The sequence below is a fragment of the Tamandua tetradactyla genome, chromosome 9 (genome assembly GCF_023851605.1).
Source record: "Tamandua tetradactyla isolate mTamTet1 chromosome 9, mTamTet1.pri, whole genome shotgun sequence".
Lineage (NCBI taxonomy): Eukaryota > Metazoa > Chordata > Mammalia > Pilosa > Myrmecophagidae > Tamandua > Tamandua tetradactyla.
Window position 1 is genome coordinate 110,426,474 of NC_135335.1, and position 25,571 is coordinate 110,452,044.

General features: G+C 37.1%; 2 long non-coding RNA genes across 2 annotated transcripts in view; one reads left to right on the forward strand and one right to left on the reverse strand.

Moving 5' to 3' along the window:
• The window catches only part of LOC143646281 (uncharacterized), a 235,148-nt gene that overhangs the window by 167,516 nt on the left and 42,061 nt on the right, over positions 1 to 25,571 (forward strand). The window contains exon 2 of the long non-coding RNA XR_013157443.1: positions 5,386 to 5,476. This is a non-coding gene — a long non-coding RNA (uncharacterized LOC143646281). The remainder of the gene's footprint in view (positions 1 to 5,385; positions 5,477 to 25,571) is intronic.
• LOC143646280 (uncharacterized) lies at positions 12,962 to 16,749 on the reverse strand. Its single transcript, XR_013157442.1, has 3 exons — positions 16,507 to 16,749; positions 15,790 to 15,872; positions 12,962 to 13,308 (listed from the first exon to the last, which is right to left on the reverse strand). It is a non-coding gene; the product is annotated as an uncharacterized LOC143646280 (long non-coding RNA).

Below are 25,571 nucleotides of genomic sequence, written 5' to 3' on the forward strand. Positions count from 1 at the left end.
TTTCTGCAAAACTTTGTTACTGACATTTTTTAATACGAGTTTAACACAATACTTCTGTTGCATTCTGGCATCCCGACCTTTTAAAAACATGCCGTTCCATTATGTTTCAAATATGTAAGTGATGTGCTCTTTTATACATTTGCTCAAGGGAGATTATGATAAAGACAAGAGGCAGAGAGGGTTCACACCCTCTGGATCTCTGACATTCTTCTTTCCAAGTAGACTGTATCTGCTAAAAGATGGGAGACTTTCCAGTTCCTGGCACCTGATGCAATTATGCATGCAGTTGTATAGGATAGGGGAAAAAATTAACTGCTCAGGGTACAGAAAAAGAGAAATCATATTTGGGTTAATTTTTGTCCCTTTTCTATGGCTTCTTGATCTTTTTCTTGGAAGATTCACTTCATAATTACCTCCTCTACCTCTGACCCAACAAAGGCCTGTATTGTCTGCATAATACATTTTGATACTTATTATTGTTGTGTAACAGTTCAAAAATGCTTTCTGCACGTGTGTCTTGTCTCTCTAAGTAAGCAGTGAACCTTATGATGGAAAGGACTCTCCCTTCTGTTTCCTTGTCTCTTCTCTGGCCTTAATATAGTGTTCAACCTAAAATGGACATTTCATAATTTTGTATTTGACTAAGCTTAGTTGATTTGTCTTATTTGCTGAAAGAACACACAGGAGTCACAGAACCATGAAAATATTACTAACCAGGGGATGCTGATAACTGGTTATTCCTAGTGAGGCAATTGGACTCCCTCTCCAAAGCTCTGCCTCTCCTTCCTCCCTTGTTTGCCTCCTCTTCTAAGTATAACTACACAATGTGCATTGTTTGTTTACTCATTTTACTGGGTTGCCAGTGGCAAGAGTTAGGAGGAAATGTTTTCTTTGTCTTCTGACAAGCTCAAAATTGATTAAAAGCATATATATATATAACCAACCATTCACTTAAATGAAGCAAATGAGATGCATTTTAGTATGCCAAGTGAGGAGAGCTCTATCAGTAAAACATTGCTACCACTAATGGAAATTATGCCAGAAGTGTCAGAAATGTGTAACATATGCATGCCCAGTCAGAAATGTGTAACATATGCATGCCCAAGTCTTGAGGCAGACGAAGAGCTTAAATTGGAAGTGTGAGGAAAGAGTATTTATCTGTGGTTAGACAGGAAAATGCCGGGGGAGATATTGGAGGGGTGGCCTGGAAGGCCTGACCTCAGACAATGCGAAGGTTCTGGTCAAACTGGACATAAGATCTTCCACTTGCAGAGATCCAGGGGAAAGTAGCTAGAACTGTTTTAGCTCTTGGGATATCCCCTCTGAGGAAACAAGCTCTGGGAATACCAAATGCAAGTGGGCATGATTTAATTTTTATTCCAAAATGTTGGGTAGTATGTTGGTTAGGTTAGGCTACCTGCTGTAACAAAGGCTCCAATATGTAGGGTAACTCAAACTAACAGCACTTTCTTTCTCACAGTACCAAGTGTTTGACACAGGTTGGTACGAAAGTCTTCTTCCATGTAGTTATTAAGGGACGTGTCGTGATGGACATCCTGTCATCTTAAATATGTAGCTTCCAAGGTCTCCATAGGGTGGGGATGGGGTGGACTTGTCATCTCTGTTTCAACCAGTCAGAGTGGGGAAAAGTAGAGGGAAAAATGTGTGGCATGTTTTGAAGAGCAAGATCTGGAAATGGCACATGCCATTTTATTGATACTCATTCCATTGACTAGAACACAGTGATATGGTTACACTTAACTGCTAGGAATGCAAGGACCGAGAGGATTTATGGAAAGTAATGGACAAGGGGCATCTACTCAGAAACAGAAAGGATGGGAACCCTGGAAACTTCACAATTTTGGTCTCTTTGGCATTGTTCACTTGCAACCCTGTGTGTGTTGAGGTGTGTGCATTTGTGTTTGTGTAGTCACGTCAGGTGCAACTCTACATAAATACATCTTATAAGGGTTGCCAGGCCTTGAGGCACATGAGCCATGACAAAGTGCCTTTCTATGATTTGTAAAGATTATTTGTTTGATTTAAATTCATTTTTATTTTCTATAAAAACAGCTTTGTCCCCAGAGCTTTACTGAGGTATCCTTGTATACGGCAGCCTCTTATTAGCTCAACTCACATTTGATGTCTTCGATATCTTTTTAGTTTTTAGAATCAGAAAATGCTCATTGAAATTTCTGCAAGATGGGATTTTTGGTATTCCAGTGAAAAGTTATACAGAATAGTAATAATTTAGTGCTGTACTAATCAAATTTTGCATTACACAGTTTATAAAATATAAAACCCTCACAGTGCCTTTCTGAAACTTTAATGGATTTGTACATTTCAGTAATTTTTTACTTGTTGTGTGCTAGCACAATTACCAAAAATTACTCCACTGGAACAGCTGTAGGCAGTAGCATTAGCATACCCTGTTAATGACTTAATCTATAATGCTCTAAAGTGTGTTTTCTTTATTTAAATGCTTCCCTAACATGATGTGGAATCACACTAAAATGATTTTGACCTAGGTCAGATTCAAGAGTTTATGGAAGTTATTTTGGCAACAATTTAGAGGACATAGAAATTTTCACAGATCTATACAAAGGTTGGAGAAATGAAATTACATGACACATAGTGGGGGTTCAACAATATTTATTGATGACTGAATTAAAGCATCTATCACCTCTCTATTGATCTATCAAGGGCTTTGTCCCTCATCAGGATGAACAAAATGAGTGAGCGTGCTGAAGGGTAGGCCCATTGTAGGCCATGATTAAACTGGTTTAATTGTTAATAGTTAATCTGAAGCAAATACAGATTCACAAGGCCAATATTTTATTTTGAATTGTACACTTTATTGGTTTGTTAGTTTTTCATAATTAAATACTTATATTTAATTAAATGATTATAGTCTTGCTTTTCCAGTATTTAGTATACACATACATAAGACAGACTGAATAAGGAGTGTAATAAAAAGTGGGAGTCTGATTTACATATGACCTTTCAGAAAAGTAGGATAGAATTTCACACCCGGACCATTTTGCCTGTGATCATAGAGACCTGGTTTCAGGCATCTACTGTCAACTCCTGATTATGTGTTTTTATGCAAACACAGGTAACCTGAAAACTTTGCTTGTTCAAGTGTTTTAGAATGAAGATATTCTTAAAACAATATAAAGTTGGAAATTTATTGAGCATCTACTTTGCACAAGCCAATCCAATTAAATAATTCAATTTGAATCAATTCAGCAAGAATGTATTGATTGCTCTCTATGGAAATATACTGCAATGGTTCTAGGAGTAGTCATACAGTATTTAATTGAGAGGTATGTCTGTAATTCAGTGAGCTTTTGACCCTGTAAAATACTATGGTTGTGAAAACTCACCAGCCTGATTGACGTGTATCATCCCTAGAGGGAAGGTCCTTCATTGGCACATGAGAACACAAGTGTTGTGGCTTCTCATGGCATGAAAATGTCCCACATCAAAACAGAATGTGTATATTTTAAGCTGCTGTTCTATTTATTCATGAATTTGGTACTTCTGGTCTTATTCAGTTACAGATGCGCATTTCATCAGACACATGCATGCATACGTGTACTTCTCTGAGCTCCTCTTTAGTTTGCAACTTGAATGCACCCTCCTGAATGAGCTTGGATGGTTGGGGAGTGAAATTGGAATAATTAGGCTTTAGAAGAACAGTAGCTAGAGAGAGGAGAACTACCTATGTCCCACTGGAAAAGGAGTCAGGGGTGTTTGCAGATGATCAAAGTGCATTTTTGGGGGGGGAACAAAATTAGAGAGGAGTCTTTTGGTGTTCACTTTTCTCCTTTCTAGATCTCTACCCTTTGTAGAGTCATCTCTCCTAGGGCTCTTGAGCCTTCCTGCTGCTCATGGGGAAGTCCTGCTCAATTATGTCTTCTCTAGCAAGGGCTCCAGCAATTCAAAATTTACTCTTTCTACTGGGTATTTCAGAATATGACTACCTCTACTCTGCTTACCTGAATATACTAGAGGCTTAGTTCCACAGAATTCTAAAACCAAAGGGAACAAAACCTTACAGGGTATTATGGGTTTCTTACTGTGGTACTTAGAGTCAGTTGTCAACTTGGCCAGGTGGAGGTGCCTAGTTATACTGCTATGGACATGAGCCGATGGCATGTGAACCTCATCTGTTGCTGATTACATCTGCAGTTGGCTAGGAGGTGTGCCTGCTGCAATGCATGATGCTTGACTTAATTGACTGGTGCTTAAATGAGAGACTTAACGTAGCACAGCCCAAGCAGCTCGGCATACCTCATCTCAGCACTCGCAGCTCAGCCCATACTTTTGGAGAAGCAGAAATAAATCACCCCAGGGAAAGTTGTTGGAACCCAGAGGCCTGGAGAGAAGGCCAGCAGAGACCATCCTGTGCCTTCCCACATAAGGAAGAACCTCAGTTGAAAGTTAGCTGCCTTTCCTCTGAAGAACTAACAAAAATAAATCCCCTTCTATTAAAAGCCAATCCATCTCTGGTGTGTTGCATTCTGGCCACTAGCAAACTAGAACACTTACCCACCTGAAGTATCCACAAAATTGTCCAGTAAAACTGGGGAAGCAGAGCCCTAGCAACTGAGAAGCATGAATCTGTGGTTTCCATCCCTACTGCATGTGATAGACACACTGTCAAAGCCACAGCAACTAGTTTTGACTTCAGGTCTTGATGGCACTTGAATTTATCCCTGAACTCTAGTCTGTAGTACTAGAACCCTGGCTGCTTCCTCTTTCCTAGGCAGCCTCTCCTGGAGTGCTTGATTTCTGGTTTCCACCTGACTTGACTATTTCTATTATTGAGCTGTCTATGTCCTTATACAATGCCCAAGATGTATTTCTAATACTTGTACATCAATGTACATCTCAGTCTCAGCTTTATTGTATATCTGGGACTTTATAACTTGTACTGTTTTCCTGTCTTTCCCAGTTATTTATCCCCAGCCTCAATCTTATACTTTTCTCTGCTTTTCCCATCTCCCAGCATGTTATCCCTGCATTCTGTATGCCTAAATCTGCTTCATTTATGATAGTTTTATAAGTCTGCCTTTCTATCAGCTCATACCCCCATATAGTTCTAGATCGATGGTAGTGGTCTTAAGGTGGTTGGTGGGTATACTGGTGAACATCTGAAGATGCAGGAGACCAATGATAAGCTGTCCAAATTGAGAGTCCTATTTTCTGTTTAAAAACACACACACACACACACACACACACACACACAATGTAGGGGCTTCAACTGTTTAATTTTTGATGATATGAGCAAACCTAAACCTGTTTCCTGAGAAACTTTTATTCATGACTTAATAAAATGACTCATTGACTCTTTGACTTATGTAGCTCATTTCCTTGCAGGGATAGGATGATCCATCTGCCTGGGCAAGAAGTCAAGTCATATTCTTGGCTTTTTACATGTCCACTGGCACCTACACGTCTCGTCTCCAAGGTAATGTTGAGTTCCTCTAATAAAAAACAAAGACTGTTTGTTATTCATGCACTCAGAGGGAAATAAAAGCCCCAATATTTGAGTACTTATGAACTCCTTAAAAATCCTAATTGAGTCATCTGGGGGAGGGGTAACTATTTCTAGATTCTCTTCCTATACTTCAAATTCAAGGAAGGAAAATACTGATTGTTCTTTGATCATAATCGTTCAAATCAATCCCTGACAACTTGTTTCTGTTGCCACTCTTCTGAAAGCAGCCAATTAGTGACAGTGTCACAAGTCCGAAAGTCAGCCAAACAGCAATAGTGAGGCTATTGCCGATGGACTCACTGTGAAAGATGCTTCCACAGCTAAAGGTCAACCAATTCCAAATCAGTCCCACTTCTGAAAGTCTGCCAATTCCTGACCTCTAGGCATCCCCAAACCTCAGCAATGGTAGTACTCTGCCATACTGATAGAGCTCTCGCTTGTTTACCAAGCTGCAAATTCAGCTTTTTTTTTTTTTTTTTTTTTTTAACCAACATTGAGTGGTAACCTCTTTCTCTGGAAGCTTTTTATCCTGTTATCAATTAGACCACTAGAAAGCAGCATCTGTGGGTTGAATTGTTTTGGAGTCAGGTAGAAACTCTTCACAGAACAGATTTTATTATTCTCCTAGCCATTTGTTGTTATTGTTGTTGCAAATTTGTATGGAATTTAACTATATGAATATTGTTTCTGTATCTTTTGCAAAGCAGTTGCTTAATTCATTGCTTATAGCTTGTTAAATATACCTTATACAGAGACACCTCTATAAATTCCACTTAGAGTTTAATGCTAGTTAAACTGTTCCTCCTGAGAAATAATTCCTTTTTTTCCTTTGGCTATGATTAATCTCAGAGCTACACTTTCTAATCAGTTACAATAATTATTTCCAGCTTTAAGATTTCTGCTTTACCACAAATGCCACATGGCTTGAATTTATTTTCCAGTGTTTTGTCATTATAATCCTTATTTTAATCATCACATTGCATATGACTTTTGCTTAGTCAACTTTAGGATTGTTTTATTTTTTTTTGAAATAGGCATGGAAAAATTTATAAAAGTTCTTTTTGAGAAACATTATGATAATACCCTAATATGTGCATACTGCTTATTCTTTCACATTTGAAAATAATCCTTCTTCATTTTGTTTCTACAATTGCTATAATTTGGCAGTAATATTATAATGTAGTTAGTCAACCAAAGCTATAGCTTCATCAATCACTTCTAGCATTGATAATATTTAGGGCCAAATTATGTTTGTTATTATTTGCTGTGGTCACAATCTCCACAGGAGTTAACTGACTAACTGCACAATCACTTTTGAAAATGCCATGTATTGGTCAGGGTTCTCTAGAGAAATAGAACCAAGAGGGGATATCTGTAAACATGAAATTTCTAAAAATGTCTCATGCGACAATGGGGATGTTAAATCCAAAATCTGTAGGGCAGGTCATGAGCTGGAAGGTCCAACGAAGGTCCTCAATGGACTCCCCAGGAGGTGTTGGCTGGTTGAAGTGGAAAAAGAGATTGTCTCTTTTGAATTCTGCTTTTGCCTTTGGGTGATTAGATTAACGGTCACTCATTACAGGAGACACTCCCCTTAGCTGACTGCAGATGTAATCCACTATGGATGCAACCAATGTGCTCATGATTTAAGTCCATGAAATGTCCTCTCGGCAACAGATAGGCCAGTGCTTGCTTGACCAGACAACTGGGCACCATCACCTGGCCAAGCTGACACATTATCTGACCATCACATGCTATAAGCTAAAGAGCAATATTGTAATATAATGAAAGGTAGCATCTTAACCTGGAAACATCGTGTAAGCAATGGGAATCAAAATATCGCTAAATGGGGTACTTCATTCCTCTATCCAGAAAACCAACATATTAGTTAACTGAAGTAATTTTAAATCTTATATTTTCATGTCTATAACCGGAACACACCCCAAATATGAGACTCTTTTAAAGTCCTATAGAAGAAAAGTTTTCCTCCTTTCCATTGCCAGCTCCCCTGCCATTCACAAATCCAACAACTTGTATTAGGGTACTTGAAACTAATCTGTGTGGCTGGAATCATAGTTACTGCTGCTCTTATGGATGTTTTTTGCTCTCCTGTGACCAGTGCTGGCCCTATTAAGGAATGGAGTACCTCTTGGTGCCCATGGCATGGTTTAGGGGGTGATAAAAAGGGTTCACTCTAGCTTACATCCCTTCCCTTCTCCCCATGTCACCCTGCTTGAGATTCTATCCCTCAAGTGGTTGTGGGGAGGGGTCCCATGGAAGGGAAATATGGACTAACTAATTCTAATGAAATTGAGTAGAAGATTAGGCAAAACATCCATCATTAAGACCAATTACCCATTTGTCCAAGGAGCTCATTAGCTACTCCTGGGAGAGGCAGCACAATAAATTCCTGTTTCCCAAGGATTAATAAATTACTAAGTCTTCTCTGAGGCACAAGATGGATGAGTTGGAGGGCTGGGGATAGGAGGGCCATGAGGGTGGGGTGGGGGTGCTGAGGAACTCTGAAATCAGGAACTTGATATGGAAATGCAGTAGTCTTGAGAAGTAGGAGGTGATGGGAATAACATGAGGCTATAACCTTGGAATTGGTGGTAGTTTGGAGCTGTTACATACCCCCAACAGGCCATGTTCTTTCAGTCTGTCCCTGTGGGTGCAGGCCTATTGTGAGTGGGACCTTTTGGTTCAATTGAGATGTGACCCAGCCCATTTAGAGTGTGTCTTTATCCCTTTACAGGAGTCCTTTGTAAGGATTAGGGAGGAAAGACCCAGAGAAGCAGAAAGGACCCACAGGAGCTGAGAGAGAGCCATTGAAACCAGAACCCAGGAGAGAAGGACTAACAGACATCACCTCTGTCCTATGTGACAGAGGAATCCTAGATACCATCGGCTTTTCCTCAGAGAAGGAATTCTTTTGTTGATGCCTTAATTTGGACATTGTTCATGGCCTTAGAATTGTAACTTGTAACCTCATATATCCCCATTGCCAAAAGCCAGGTCAGTTCTGGTATATTGCCTTTGGGCAGCTTTAGCAGCTGAAACAATATTCTAGCCCTGTCTCTGCTCTTGGGTGAGAGTGGACTTAGGCTTGGAGAATGAGGAAGTCTTAGTTCTAGTTCTAACACCCTGTAATCTCAGGGAGGGAGGAGAGGCAATCCTATTCTTTGCCTACCTCCTGATTCTATCCCCAAATTATCTAGTATTAAGATATTTAAGAAATACAGGCTTAGGCTTCTCTATAGTGTCAATATGGCAACAAATAAAATACTGGAGGTTTTCCTAGGATGGACCAAGAGTAACCAATGTCCCCATGCTTGATTTGGGAGAACTTTGTTATAGGTAGCTGTCCAGTAATTTAAGGAGGCCACCACTGAGCAATAAGGAATTGGTTCTAACATAAAGTGTTTTAAAATTTTCTGTTTTAATTTAATTTTACTATTTAAAAATTTTTCAAAGAGCTTATTAGGCTCTCTCATCCAAAACCAAAGCAAAGCAGGCACAGCTATCCTCATTCCTTATCCATTGCAGAATGTCTTTGGTCAGTTAATCACTGGCATGTGAGTTAACACAAAGCTACTCGTGTTTAGGACCAAAGCAGATAACAGAGGCTTGCTCGTAAATCAATGTTATTGACAAAGTGAGAAATTATGAAATGAATTTCACTGAAAAGTGTTGCAAGGGCTCTGTTTGACAAACTCCTAAACTCTCATTTTAACTGGGTTCTGGTGGCTTTGGAAAGGAATACAAAGAAAAAGGGCAGACAATAAGAAAGCTGCTTCACTTTCATTGCTTTGAGCTGGAAGCAGAGTAGTGCCTATCCACAAAAAGGCTGTGCCTGTAGCAGCTGCCTAAAGCACAATTATATGCCACAGAGTGGCCTTCCAGGTTGGCCTTCTTCTCCCACAATGACTTTCATATCAAAGCTGTTTTGTTTTCGAGTTAACATAATGGGACTCCAACCTAATACTTTGCCAAGTTCTCATTGATCCTTGGTGTGGAATAAATGTGAACGCTGCCTCATTAATCCTCTCTACAGGCCTTGGAGAGAGGGAGAGAAGTGGCAAGCAATATCCCATCCATTTTGCAGTGGAGGAAAGCAAGGCAAAGTAAATCGCTCACTTTGCATCTGTGCTCCAGCTTTCTGGACATTTCCATCTGGAAATCCTGCAGGCTTGTCAAACTCAGCTTACCCCAAATTGAGCTCATTTTCTTCTGTTTTCTATAACATATCTCTCTTTCTGAGCTCTCTGTCTTGGTAATGGTTCTGCTGTCCACACAGTTCCCCTGGTAGAAGTTTCTGAGTCATCTTTGATTTTTCTTACTTTCCATATTCAATCAGTTATAAAGTCTGTTTCTTTTCCCTCTGAAATGGCTCTCAAGTTCATTTCTTCTCTTCAAATCCTCCATCTCTATCTCAGTGTCTGATCATCTCTCATCCAGACAGAGGAGAAACATCCTTTCTCATAACCCCAAGTTTGGTTCTTCAACTTGTGCATCATACTATCTCCAAATGAATCTTCCTAAAATTCTTTTCATATGAAGGAGACCTTTTATGATTGGGTACAAACTCAAAAATTCTGAGACTTCCTGTCCCACCACTCTTTACCATGTACAACTGTGCCACAAGGGCCAATTCATTATTCCTCAAATGTTTTTCCCCCTTTCCTAATTTAGGTCATGCTGGGTTTGCCTTTATATCAGCTTTTTCTTTCTTTTTTTGCTGAACAAAATTCTATTCATTCTTTAAGGCCCAATTCTTATAGTACAGCTTAATTGTAATCTTTTTTGACTATTCATCTGCCTACTTTCTTATTAATCTCTGCCTTCTCTGGGCCTTCATAACAATTGATCATTTATCACATCCTGCTTTGTAGTTTACAATAAGTTTACTATAAGTTCTTTGAGGATAAATTTGCATTTTATTCACCTCTGAATTGTTAGCACTTACTATGGTATTGGGTATATATCTAGGTGCTAAATAAGTGACGTTTGTAGAGTAATTTATAGACAACAGAGAACTTTTTTAAAACAAATTTTTATTGTATTTAATACTTACTATAGCTTTATATGGTAGGTATTATGACTGACCTGTAACTTACAGAGTTAAAAAATGAGTCTAAAGAAGTGAAGAGATTTTACTGTGGCCTGTTTAGTATTAGAGCCAGGATTTAAATCAAATATCACTAACTGTAAATCCTGATTTTAGTTCACTGTTCTCGATCAGATATAAGCAGAAGCATAGTTGGGTATTTGGCCTGATAAAATGGCCAATTTTGATGGCATGTGAATTTAATGGAAGACAATAATGTTTTTACTTTCTTTTTTCTTTCTTTTTGCATGGGCAGGCAATAATGTTTTTTCAATTCAGTAAAAATGTAATGATGTATTTAATAGGTGGTGCTAACATACTTGTTTATCCATCCAGAACTGAATTAGTACTGCATATCATTTATAAAAATGTATACCAGAGAGATTATATACTTGTATATTAAAAACTGAAACAACAAAAATAGAAGAAAATTGAGGAGAATATTTTAAAATAATTTTGTGCTAGGAAAGGTCCAAAGGCCATAAAGCAATGGTAGAGTTTTTTCACAATATAATTATGTAAAATATTTGCATAGTGAAAGATAAACTTTAAAATAAAAAAAGGTAAAATTGCAAATGGAAGATAGGGAAATATATTTGCAATCAAATGACAAGGGTAACTATCCCTAATGTACAAAGAGGTTCTATAAGTTGACAAGAAAAAAGGACAAATAGTCTTGGCAGAGCTGGCCATGAGCTACGGTGTAAGATGTCATTATCTAAACATTCGGATAGGCGGGTTACAAGTATTTACTACTACAAAGGTTAACAGACACTAAGACAAGAGTTTGCTGCGTTTGCTGGCAGAGCCTGTCATGAGGTTTTAAGAAATGTTGCATTCTTCAAAAAACTTACATTTACAGTTGAGGTCTATATATCTAACTGATAAAGCATTATCATCAAAGCAAACACTGAGTTGCAGTCCAGTGCCTTACAATAGTTAGACATTTGCTTTCAGCTGCTTTAAAAGTTACAATTTATAGTTCAGTGACTTTTTTAATATTTTAAGTGTTTGCCGTCTAGCTACATTAAAGTAAGCACACTTTTGGATTATAGTTGATTTAAGGTTTAACTATTTTACTATATATATATTTATCTAGAATGTAATGAGTAAAAGCTAGTTTTAGGAAATAATTCAGTTGCAAATAGAAGATAATATGTGATTGTGGGTTTGTGGGTTTCAGCAGTAATCAGTGAATACAAATTACAACAAACTAGAAGTGAAGGTTTGCTTTTTTGGTCCATAATAGTTGCAGAAATTAAAAACTGGATTGTAACTACCAGGATTGGTGATGGTGTGGGAAATAATCCCAACCCTGCTTTGCTAGGAGGGTGAGTTATTTTGTAAAGTAGCTTGGAATTATCTATGACAATGTAGATATCTTTTTTGTATATCTGTACAACATCCATCTATTTATCTCTCTCTATCTATTTTATGTACAGTGTGAGAACAGTACATAAATACTAGAGGATAGTAGGCAACTAGTAAGAAGTAAGTTAAATCTATATACACTGCATGATGATACAGAATGGAGTGAGAGCCCCATGAAGGCAGAGATCTTGTCTGTATTATATGCAGATATATCTTGCCTGGAATATATAATAAGCTTAATTATGGATTTATTGAACTAATGAAATAAATTTTACTTATTTGTAAAAATATCCTATATATCGTTATACATGCTTTCATGATCACCAAGAAATATGGAAAAGATATGTATTTCTGTGTGTGTGTGTTTGTGTGTATGCACGTGTGCAGATTAGGATGTTAACAGTGATTAATGTTAGGGGAGTAGTACTGAGTTGAAGGGAAAGCTATTAAACTTTTCTTTATATATATTTCAGTTTTTAATTTTGTAATTAAAAATATATAATCTTAGGGAAATGTTTACACATAAATTTTAATGATGTGAAAATGCTTAAAATAGTTACAAAATTCTTGGTGGAATGATTTCAACTATGTAAAATAAAATGACAGGCTAAAAGGCAACTAACATATTGTTAAAGGTTAGTGAGAGGGAGCTTATGGATTTTTTTTTAGTTCATTATCAATTTCTGTGTATTTATATTTTTCTACCTTTTTTTTTATTAATATGTTACCAGCACAATTTCCTTTCCTGCATCCCTAGAGAAAATCACTATTGTTAAGTTGGAGTGTGTCCCTCCCATCTGCATTCATATATTTTCACCACATATGTATGTAAAACTTTAAGCAGCTAGAGACCTAGGAACTGAAGTTTCAACTTTCCAAAAGGAAAAACATCAGAGGACTTTGCTGCTAAAATAATAATATATATTTTATTGAGCAAGAGCAGAATGCATGCAAGGCAGCACCGAATGGGGGTTTTTCTTAATAAAGCTGGGCTGTGGAAGCAGCTTAGATGGCCGTTTAAGGGAAGAGGGAGTGAGGGAAAGTGGGGACTGAAGGAGTGTATGGTGGGTTAGCCAGGGAGGAGTGTCCATGGGCAGGCAACAGTTGATTAATAAGCAAGCTGCAGGAAGACGATGTTTGTGTAAGATCCTGGTAATTTGTTAACTGTCAACAGGTTCTTTCCTTCTGGCCTTGAGTAGCTTGCACTAGTTTCCCCTCTTCACGGGGGAGAGGCTTCCATCACCACCACAAAGGATCACTGGTATGTCAGCTTTGCTTAGTTCACCTCTTTTTCTTCTTCACATCTCCTGGGATAAAGTGAAAGCTCAAGCAAATCAAGGTGGTTAGTGTAGTTATTTTTCATTCTCTTTTCACATGTGCAAACATACAGTAATTTTGTGTGTGTTTCAAAGATGATATCATATTATATATATCCTTTACAACTTGCTATTATAATCAGAACACAGTACTTGTTATTTAAAACCTTATTCCATTGTATTGCAGCTTCTTGTGTCTTAAAAAATACCCTTAGAAATGCAATGCTTCATTGATAATACTTGCCACCATTTATTGAGGGTTTACTAATGCACCCAGTACTGTACTAAATGCTATTTGATCCTCAATGGAATCTAATGCAAATAAGAAAATAATTTGATAAAAAATTTTTCCTCATACATAGTTTTGAAGAAGAAGAGTTGAGATCCAGTAAGAATTTTGAACTGAAAATCCAAGAATACTCAATGGAAGAAAGAGTGAAAAAGATATAAAGCTAGTCCTCTGATTACAAACACCTTCTTATCCCCAGTGTTACCTGCCCAGGCCAAAGAAAGACTCTAGATTACTCCATCAGGGAGTGCTTTACTTCTTAAATTTATTTTCTTTATTTAAATTTAAATTCCGTTTGTATTTCTGCCTAATTCTGTATGTGTACTATTTTTCACATGCTTATGTTGTCTTTTGGGTTGCTCTTCAGCTTTTATACGCAACCATAATTCCCCCCCTCCATAGACTCTAAACTGTTCATTAGAGATAAAGCTAGTTAGAACGGATACTCATTAACTGGTTTGAGTTGAAATGGATTCTAGTTTTAGTTTCCTTCTGGAAAGAGTAGTCCCATGACATGAGAATGCCATGAGATCAAATGGAATGCTCTCTCTCCCAGTGGGCCACAAAAGAATTGAGACATAGATTTTCAGTTGCCCAAATGTTAGTTAATAACTTTGAGCATGGGGGATAAGGCTCGGTTATGAAGTCTGGATAATTGGGCTTACAAGATGAAATGTGCAATCACACAGGATTAAATGAACTTCCCTCCTATTGCTTGTTTGTTCAGTATTGTGAATACACACACTATATTGTCTAGCCACCCCCTAAATACCTCTAATAAAAGTGACCTCATTATATTCTGACAGCCTGTTCTATTTTTGGACAGCTCATTTTGTTGCAGGATAAAAGGATCATTGGGCCTATTTCCAAGGCTGTAGGACAGGATGACTTTTGTGGCTGTTTGGAAATTGGACTTTAGATTAAGGACTAATGGTCATGATTAAGTTCTAGTATGAGTGATGCAGCTGTAAATTATGTGTTGTTCCGGAAATGATATAAAGTTGACTGTGATACTATTCAGGGTACAGTCACAGACATTACAGGCCGGAAGAAATCCTCTATTTATGCCCCTTTGCATAATAAGGGACAGTGCTTTGGATTCCATTGTGTGTCAGATCGTGCTGACAAACAGACTTCCAGAGAAATCTTTAAGAGATTGGAGTTATTTGGTTTCAGACAAGAGAAGGTTTATGGAAGACAATGATTATGTTTATGTATAGGTCTACATTCCCTTATCCATACTCTTCCCCAAAAGAACATTGAAAAATAAGTATTTCACAACTCATTTGGCAGCAAAAATCCAATCTAAACTGAGGTGATAGTATTTATTGTCTCTATCCCCTGTGTGAACATTCATGTTTTGCTGTAGAATTACTGATGTGTTTGATTCTGGATTACTGCTCCACACACTGCTGGAGATGTTGGATAACATAGAATATATGCATCATATTACATTTCAAAAGTTTGGGAAAGTGAGGATTTTGGAACAGGTTGGCCCTAATGATTGGAGACTATAGCAGATCATTTTCATGTTTAGGTTTTATGAGGACAATTCTCTTGCTGATATGCTTTCCTATTTTCATACATTTGAGATATATTAATATTACAAAATGATGATCTTTAAAAGCAAAGAAACCAGCCAGGAAATACTCTGGCAATAAGTAAAAATGATTACCTGGACAAGGAAATGCCCTTTACATCTGCAAGTGAACTAAGAACCAGGGGCATGGGTGGTAGGAAAGAGGTGTCATTGACCTTTAGGAAAATCTGATTAAAGCAGTCTATTGACCCTCTCCAAGAAGAAATTCATTTCTAGAAAAAAAAGATTATTCATATATTTTCATGGTGGTCAAAGATCCCCCAAACACATGTGGGTAAAAAATTCTTCTCTAGAATGTGGTTGAGTGGGTATAGGCTCAATCATGTGAATAGGTTCCTATGATCAAGATGCAAGTGACCGTTTTAGAGATTTTGTTTATGGAGAGAAGTAGGGTATAAATATCATTCTCTATGCCTCCACAGTTTAGAATTAAATGAGAAATAAGATATATAACAGGCCCCCCCCCCCCCGTAAGTACAACCTTCCAAGTTGAGCTTACTGCATAGTGAGTAGTAAACCAGAACACATCCTCTTTACAGGCATAAATGCATGAAGGAAATAATCTAGGATGGTTAAGTTGAGTTCCTTACCTAAACTTACCTGTGCATGGGAAAGAATAAAGAGGAGAAAGAAAGGATAAAATTGTTCCCTCCTGGTTGGTGGAATATGGATCATTTCTGCATCTGAAAATATGAGAAATGAGCATTAAGTGCTGGCAGTAACAGGCCATATGGCTGTTTTGAGATTTCAACTTCCCATTAGCCAACAGCAATAAGCAAAGAAGTGAAACTTCTCTGAATAGCAAAATAGGCTACAATATACTCACATTAAACATACTACAACATCTAAATTTAGGTTGTGATTTTCTCAGGTGAAGAAGAAAGAGTATCACTTAGGAAACTAAGACCGGGCAAAATGTATGTTAGATTATAAAGTGGACAAAGGAAGGAATGCTGCTTTCCAGTCTGACAAGTAAAGAGTGTAGAAGTCATCACTCCTTTACTGAATAAGAAGAAAGAAGCAGAACAAACAAAAAAATCAACAACTCTCCTTAGTTCTATACAAGAGTTGATGTTATAGGGCAAATCACTGCTTTCAAAAGGGAAGAGAAAGGTGACTAAATGAGAATCACATCTTACTGGGAGCAGAAGCCAAGGAACAGAAGACAGTACTGGTAGGGACACTTAAATTGTAGTTAAAGAACTACTAGAGGTTTAGCATGTACCAGCTTGAGAGTTCAAAATCTCTAGAGGCTTAGTCTTAGGACAGTGTGATAGGTTGAATTATGTACCCCATAAAAAAGCATGTTTTTCATACTTATCTCGTCCCTGTGTGTATGACCTTTTGAAGATGGTATTTTTAGTTACGGTATAGCCAATTTAATCAGGATGGGTCTTAATCCTATTAATGGAGGCCTTAGGAAAGAGAAAACCACCAAGAGGAGCTGGAAGCCAGAAGTCAGTGGAATCCAGAAAGGAAGGAGAGGACATTGCCATGTGATGAGGAAGCCAAGGAATCAGAGGATTGACAGCCAGCCAGAACTCTACTGACCACAGGAGAATGCAATGTGCCTATCCTCTAAAACTGTAAGACCACAAATTCCCATTACTTAGGTCAACCCATTGTGAGGTATTTGTCATAGAAGCCAAGAATCTAAGACAGGGACCCTCCACACTCTTGTGAGTTTTATTTCTAGAAGCTCCACCAAGTTCTCAGGGTGGGGACTAGAGATAAATTCTTCCATGCTTTCTGCAAGGGGAGGCTGAAAGTACCAATTTTGAAATACACCCAGAGCAGTTTGTTCTCCTTAATAAGGAAAGCCCTCAAAATAAACTATTTTGCCAGAGCCTAAATCAACTTGGTCTTACCAGAAACTAAACCCAGAGCCTCAGTGACCTGGAAGAATGTAAATATTCAACTCCAGCCTCCTGTAACCATCAATATGGGAGAAGGAAATCCCTAATTCCATCCTTCTATAGCCTTTATCACGGGAGAAAAGAAATGGCCAGATCCCAGCCCCTTAGCCTTTCTGCCTTGCCTAAAGGGGTAAATAAAAGCTGAGATACACTTGTGAAGGTCAAAGCCCAGGGGTGTAGGCTAACTAAAAGATCAAGACATAATCATTGGATTATAGAACATTTCTCCTCCTTGCACACCTTATCATCATACCAATCAGACTCCCATAAAATGTTGTAATTCATTACATCAAAAAACATAGCAAGATTCAGTCCCAATTTAAAAGGAGTCTTTAGGGGAACTGAAAGATAATGGTGGGGGAAAAAACAAAGACATTAGAGGAAATTTTAGACTCAGAAACTTATAGCTACAGCAAACAGTAAACACAGCCTAAAATCCTAGCCAGATAAACATAAGACTTCACAGTAAAGGCCTATTTCTCTTATCTAATACATAATGTCCAAATTTTAACAAAAGATTACAAGGCATGCAAAAAGGTAAAAACAGTTTGAAGAGACAAAACAAGTATCAGAACCAGATTCAGAAATGGCAGATATTTCGATATAATCAGACTAGGATGTTTTAAACGAACTATGATCAATACTAAGAGCTTAAACTGAATAAATGAATAACATGCAAAAAGCAGATGGGTAATCTAAGTAGAGAGAAACTCTAAGAAAGTCTCAAAAGGAAATACTAGAAACAAAAAAAAGTTCTGTAATAGAACCGAAGAAAGTTTTTGATGGGCTTATCAGTAGATATGGCTGAGGAAAGAATCAGCGGGCTCGAAGATATATAAACAGAAAATTCCAAAATTCAAATACAAATGGCAAACAGGATGAATAATATGAAGCAGAATATCCAAGAATTATGACACAATTACAAAATATTAACATCCATGTAATGGGAATACCTGAAAGAGAGAAAAGGCAGAAGAAGTATGTGAAATAATGACTGATAATTTTCCAAAGTTAATGACAGTCACTTTTCAAATCACAGATCTAAGAAACTTGGAGACCACTAAGAAGGACAAATACTAAAATATCTATACCTCATCACATCATATTCAAACTTTAGAAAACCAAAGACACAGGGAAAATCTTGTAAGGAGCCAGAAGGAAAAAAAGCACACCCTACTTATAGAAGAAAAATGTTAAAAATTACGTTTTACTTATCTTCAGAAACCACAGAAGCAAGAAGAGAGAGGAGTAAAGTATTTGAAGTGTTGAAAGAAAAATAAACAGCCTGGAATTGTGGATCTGAAAAACGATCCTTGAAAAATAAAGTAGAAGTAAAAACTTTCTGAGACAACCAAAAATTGAGGGGATTTTTCACCAGTAGACCTACTTTGTAATAAATGTTAAAAGAAGTTCTTCAGAGAGAAGTAAAATGATATATATCAGAAAGGAAGAGTTTGAGAAGAAATAAAGGTAAAATAAAATACTTTATTTTTCTTATTCTTAATTCTATCTAATTCTGTTCTTATTGTTAATTCTATCTATCAGATACAAGTTTGTTCAAAATAATAATAGCAGCAAACTATTTTATGATTAGAGATTTTGGGTAAGTGAAATATATGGGATTTATAAAGAATGGGAGGAAAACATTGTGACTACTCTGTCATAAGGTGCAGGCACTGTTTGTGAAATGATGCAGTGTTATTTGAGAGAAAAATTAGACTAATCATAAATGTATATTGCAAACTCCAGGGAAACCTAGTAAAACTTCAAGAAAGAAATATAATTGATATACCAATCATTTAAATGCTTAATTAAAACCACAGAAGGCAAAAAAGGAGTGAAAGGTAAAAAATAGCAACAACAAAAATGCCACAAATACAACAAGGCAACAAACAGAAACAGCATCAAATATGGTGATTAATCCAACTTTTGTATTAATAGTCACTTTAAATTTGAATGGTCTGTATTCAACAATTAAAATATAGAGTGGATAGAAAATAAGAGCCAACTGTACTTGTCTAATAAACCCACTTGACATGTAAAGACATAAGTGGATTAAAAGTAAAGGAATGGAGAAATACTTATGTCATGCTAACACAAATGAAGAAAAAAGCTAGAGTATCTATATTAATTTCAGACTAAGCAGCCTTCAGAACATGGAAAATTATCAGGGATAAAGAGGGGCAAAACATAATGATAAAAGGATAAACTCTCCAAGAAGACGTAACAATCGAAAGATGTATGCACGTAACAAAAGAATGTCGGATATGTTAGGCTAAACCTGATAGAACTGCAAAGAGAAGTACATGAATCCACTAGGATAAGTGGGACTTCCACATCCATCTGAGGTTTCACTGGTGAATTCTACCAAATATTTAAGGAAGACGTGATATCAATTCTCTGTAATCACTTTCAGGAAATAGAAGCAGAGGGAACGCTTGCTAACTAATTCTATGAGGATAGCATTATCCTAACACCAAAAGCAGACCAAGAAATTACCAGAAAGGAAAAGCTGAAGATCATAGATGCAAAAATCATTATGATACTATTAGCAAATTGAATTAAAAAATGCATAAAAAGTACATATCATGACCAAGTGAGATTTATTCCAAGCATGCAAGGCTGGTTGGACATTTGAAATCAACATAACCCATCACATCAACAGGCTAAAGAAGGAAAATTATATAGTCATGTTAGTCAACAAAGAAAAATCATTTCACAAAAATCCAATAATTTTTCCTGATAAAAACTTCTTCATGATAAAGAACTGATACAGAACACCTACAGCTAGCATCTACCCAATGGTGAGAAACTAGAAGTTCTACTCCTAAAGCAAGTATGCCCCTTTCACCAACTCTATGCAATATCATACTGAAAGTCCTAGCTCATACAATACAAAAAGAAAAAGAACTAAAGAAACATAGATTGGGAAAGAAGAAATAAAACTGTCTTTGCTTGCAAGTGACACGATTACTTATGTAGAAAATCCAAAAGAATCAACAAAATAACTCCTGGAAGTAAAAGTGATTATAGCAAGGTTACAGAATACAAGGTTAATATACAAATTTCGGGCGGGCCGCGGTGGCTCAGCGGGCAAGAGTGCTTGCCTGCCATGCCGGAGGACCCCGGTTCGATTCCCGGCCCCAGCCCATGTAAAAAACAAACAAACAAACAAAATATAATAAAACAAGAAAATGTTTAAAGATGTTTCCCTTTCTTCCTCCCTTCCTTCCTTCCATCCTTCCTTCCTTCTCTGTCTTTAAAAAAAAAAAAAAAAAAAATACAAATTTCACTTGTTTTCTTATATATCAATGTGATGTTAAGTTCATATGTCAACTTGGCCAGGTGATGGTGCCCAATTGTTTGGCTAAGCCAGCATGATTGTTGTAAAGACATTCTGTGGCCCGAAATCATCCGTAAATTGATCACATCTACAATCAACTGAGGAGATTGCCTTCAACAATGAAAGACATCTCATATGATCAGCTGAAGGCTTTAAAAGGAGAAGTGATGATTTCAGCAGTCAGAAGAGAAGGTTTCCACTAGAAACCTTCATCAGAGTTCCCAGCTTGCAGCCTGCCCTGTGGAATTTGGACTTGTGTATCCCCACGGTTGCATGAGACAATTTTAATAAAAATCTCATGATACTTAATAGACATCTCCTGTAAGTTCTGTTTCCATAGAGAACCCTATATGCAATCAATGTTTTCGTTTTGTCCTTGCTAAAGCAAATATCATGCACTGGGTTGGCTCAAATAATGGGAATTGATTGACTCAGTTTGGCATCTTGTAGAAGTTTAAAGCAAGATGTCATCTAGGTGATGCTTTCTTCCCAAGGGCTGATGTTCTGGGGCTGGCTGCCAGTGAACCTTAGCCCTTGGCTTTTCTGTCACATGAAAACCAATATGGCAGCACATTTTCCTCTCTCTTCTAGGTCCTATTGACTTTCAACTTCTTGCTTTCTATGGCTTCTCTCTATCTGTCTGAACTTCATTTGCTGCCGTATAAAAGTGTTTTAAACAACCAAATTCTCTTTAAATCATGTGTTCTACAAAGCATTTAAATGCATGCTATGATGGAGGCACAAGCCAAATGCTGGGAAGAAACAACAGAAGTGACTTTGGGTCTTGTTTCCAGTGTGTTCATCCTGCCAAGAAAGCTGCATTTCTGGATGCTGTTGATTAGACTAGGTTATTCTACTGGGAACACCCTGCATTTATGCTGGCAACTCTTTCTGAAATGATCAGAGAGCAGCTATATTGCCATCAGTAACCACACACAGCCTTAATTTCTACCTCTCTTACAACATCTTTGCCTAATCTGATGTGTCTAGATAGACCCAGCTCACAAATGCTGATTGGATTATTGTGTTTGTGGGAGACGTGCCTTTAGTTGATTGTAGATATAATCAATCACAGCTGTAATCAACTGGCTGATGATTTAGTAAACCAGCCTTGCAGTTTTATCAAACAGCCGCAAAATATCCTTGCAGCAATGGTTAGGCCAGTGCTTGACTGACCAGACAACTGGGCAACTGAGTTGGGCAATTTATTTTCCAAAGTGCATTTACAGGCCTAAATTTTCTAGTGTGGACTGTCCTCATGTCTCCCTGGAAAAAATTAATTTAATTTTACTATATTCTGCTTTTAGTTGATCAGACATACCTATTCAATTTTGCTTCTAGGTTTTTAAACAATATCTGTCTGAATTTTTCCCATTCTAGCATTGTCTATCTTTGGTTATGATATCAAAATTATATTGACCTCATACTATGAGTTGGAGAGTATTTCCCTTTATTCAGATTTGATAATATTTTATATAAAATAAGGAATAATCTTTACTGGAAAGTTTGCTAAAAGTGATCAGTAAAACTGTTTGGGTCTAGAGTCTGTTCCTGAAAATATTTTTTTAAACTATTGATTCAGTTTCTTCAAAGGTAATTGAAATATTCAGGTATTTTAATTTTTCTTGGGTAAGTTTTGGTATAGAACATTTCTTTAGGGATTTGTCTATTCCATTTTGGTTTTTGAATTTTTCTTTTGCTATCTCGTTAATCTCTATAGTTACATCCTTTTTAAAATTCATTCCTAATATTACTGATTTGTGCCTTGCCTTCTCTCTCTCTCTTGTCTTTTTTTTGTTTTTGATCAATCTCAACAGAGACTTGTCTATTTTATTGTGTTTGCAAACCAGCATTTGGCTTTTAAAATGATTATTCCTATTTCAATAATTGTTGTGCTTTATTCTCTTCATTTCCAAATTGTATAGTATTCTGGTTATCTACTGCATAACTAAACCACCAGAAAACTTAGTGACTTAAAACAACAACTCTTTGATTATGTATTGGGTCAGGAATTTAGGCAGAGCGTTGCTGTTAAGACCTTTTGCTCCAAATGACATTATAGGGGTCACCCACTGGTGTTCAATGGGTGGCTTCTCTCGGGGGGCTCCAGGTGGGCTTCTCACACATAAGCAGCACTTTGTGGGAGATTGCTTGAAAGCTGACTCAGTGTATTTTTCTCCTTCTCAATAAAGTTTCAAGGCCCTTCCCTGAAATTTCGCTAGTGGGGGGAAATAATCTTTTTAAACAGCATTTTAGGCCTCCAAAGGTAATATTTCAAAAGACAAGGCAGGTAAGCTGCCATTGTCAAAACCTGGGCCAAGAAACTGGTACCATGTCACTTCCACATTACTCTGTTGATCAAAGTAGTTACAGAGTATGTCAATGTGTAAGGAAAGGAGACAGAGACCCTACCTCTTAATGGGCATAAGGTCAAACAGTGGTGATCACCTTGAATCCATTAAAATCTGCGACCTGGACACAAATTATTTACATTCTTCCTAAATGCGAAATAAAATCACCCCTCTCCATATACCTGGAGTTTCATCCTATTACCGGATCAGGCTGATTCTCAAAGACAAGGACCTCATCATCATCTGAATCTGCCAGGTGCTGATGGTGTTCCTCAGATATGTTTCCTCTCAGTCTGAAGACCTGTAATTAAATATACAAGTTATTCACCCTCCACATAGCCAACACACAATGGCAATAGGATAACTGCATAGATGCCCTGTTTAGAAAGGGATAAAATGACAGACACACAGCAGTAACTCGGCCTTGGCAATTTTGAAATCAGCTGGGCATACATTACTGGTTTCCTTATATGGACCCAGTTTTAATCCCTGAGGATGAGTCTCCCTGCTTTGTAGCTCTACCCTCTGGGCACTTGATTCTGTCTCTGAATAATCCTTCCTTTTCCATAATATGGTTGTGTTTGCAGCCAAGTAGTTTTGACAGCCTGCTTCCTGTGTAGAGTAGGTTGGGAGCCCAAAGGGCACTTTACCTTTTGTCCTGCTTCTGTCCAGGCTGATATAATTACTTTTAAAATATTATGCTATATCTATGTATCAAGTCATAAGCCATTCATTAGGCGAGGTTGACACTGAAAAATTTCTTTTAGAGTCTTTTTTTCTTTAAGTATTTTAGGCCTCTGCAAAAGTATTGCAGGACAATCCCTTTAAGAGTCTTAGGAGGCCTATTTAATAGGGAAAGATTCCACGAAGAATGTCTTTAATAATCTCAAAAGCCCCTTTATCTAGCTCAACATTTGACATACTACAGCCTGTGGGCTGTTTTTGTACAACTTGTGAGCAAAGAATGTATTTTACATTTTTAGTTAGTGAAAAAAAGGAATATTTCATGATACATGAAAATTATGGTATTTGAATTTCAGGGTCCATAATTAAACTTTTATTGGATCACAGCCATGCTCCCTTGTTTCGGTGCTGCCTCTGGATGTTTTCATGCCACAGTTGCAGAGTTGAGTAGTTGAGAGCGACTGCATGGCCCACAAAGTGTAAAATATTTACTGTTTGGCACTTTATACATTTATATGAAAAGCTAGCTGACTCCCGATCTAGCTGAAAGTGTCTGTGAGACGCTGCTTTAACCACTCCTGTGGTTAGTAAACTGTTTTTACAGTTGTATCCTAGGCTTTACCTTTACCCCTGACAGCACTTCTTCTCTCTTGCGTGTGATCTTTGCACTGTGACCATTCCTTACTTTGAAGGCCTTCTGATGGCTGAAAAGACTATTCTTATTCTAGATGTTTTGTTTTCCCCTCTAAACCTTGCTATAAAAGCCGAAAAGCAAGTTCTATGGTTCAGTGATCTCTCACATTTTATCATAGACATCTAGAAGAATCCAGTACATAATTTTCTACATTCCATCTAGAAATCTCTTTTGCCACATCCCCCAAATCATTTCCTATCTCCCCAGGATCCCCTTTCTGTGATTCACATTAAAGCAGGTGACCATTTCATCAAGTTTCCTGCGACTGAATTATAAGGACCACCTTTTATTCATCCTCCAATAGTAGTTTTTTAGAGTTTGCATTATCATTTACTTTGAAATATTTAAGAGTTGCCATTATAATTTATTTGTGTCAATAGTTATTTAGAAAATCTGATTTGAAATTTCCAAATATGTAGTTTTCTTTTTATGCATCTTTGCCTTCCAATTTAATTGTATTGCGGTAAGACATCATTGTATGCATGGTAATGATCTCTAACATTTTGTTCATATTTTATTTTACCTGTATTTTCATTGCCAATTAAAAAAATGTTCCATATAGCTTTCTGTATATTTTCTGTGGGGGACAGAACCTCCATATGTACCTATCTATCTACCTATCTGTCATTTTATTAAGATACACACACACACACACACACACACACACACACACATATTACCAGCTTCTTTATACAATAATTGAAAGCAGTGAGTTGAAATCTCTCACAACATATCTCCATGACAAAAACTTGCCAATATCACTCTGTAGTTCTACAGATTTTTACTTTGCTGTCAGTTCTTATAGAAGACTGTACCAACTATAAATGTCCTATTCATCATAAAATAAAGTTCACTCTGAAATTAGTTTACTTACTAAATATAGTATACAACCAAAAAAAGAATGTTTAAGTCCCAAGTTTTTAAAACAAATGTCAATTACTCAACTTTTCTAAATCTTTACTGCCTTCTTTTTAAATAGGAAAATACCTTCCACATAGGATTTGTGGTGAGAGTTAAATATTTGAGATAAGTATTATACAAAACCTGGCACCCAGAAAGTACTCAGTAAATTGCATCTCTGACCTGAACAGAAAGGGTATTCCAGTATAGACTATAAAAGTCTTATACTTAATATTTCTTCACATATCAAGTTGAAAAAAGTTACAGTATCTGTACTTAAACATATGCATAATTTTTTACTACATTCTTTAACGGTGACCCAAGGTCAGGCGGCATATGGTAGAGTGCTATTATCTGTGTCTGGAGCTGTGTGTGAAATTATGTTCAAATGCAACCTTTTTTCTTGATTCTCTCCAGGCTGCACACACAGCTCAGAGATCTCTCTCAGTGCTGGTCATTTTCCGGTCTTTAGCACAGATCAAAACATACTTTAT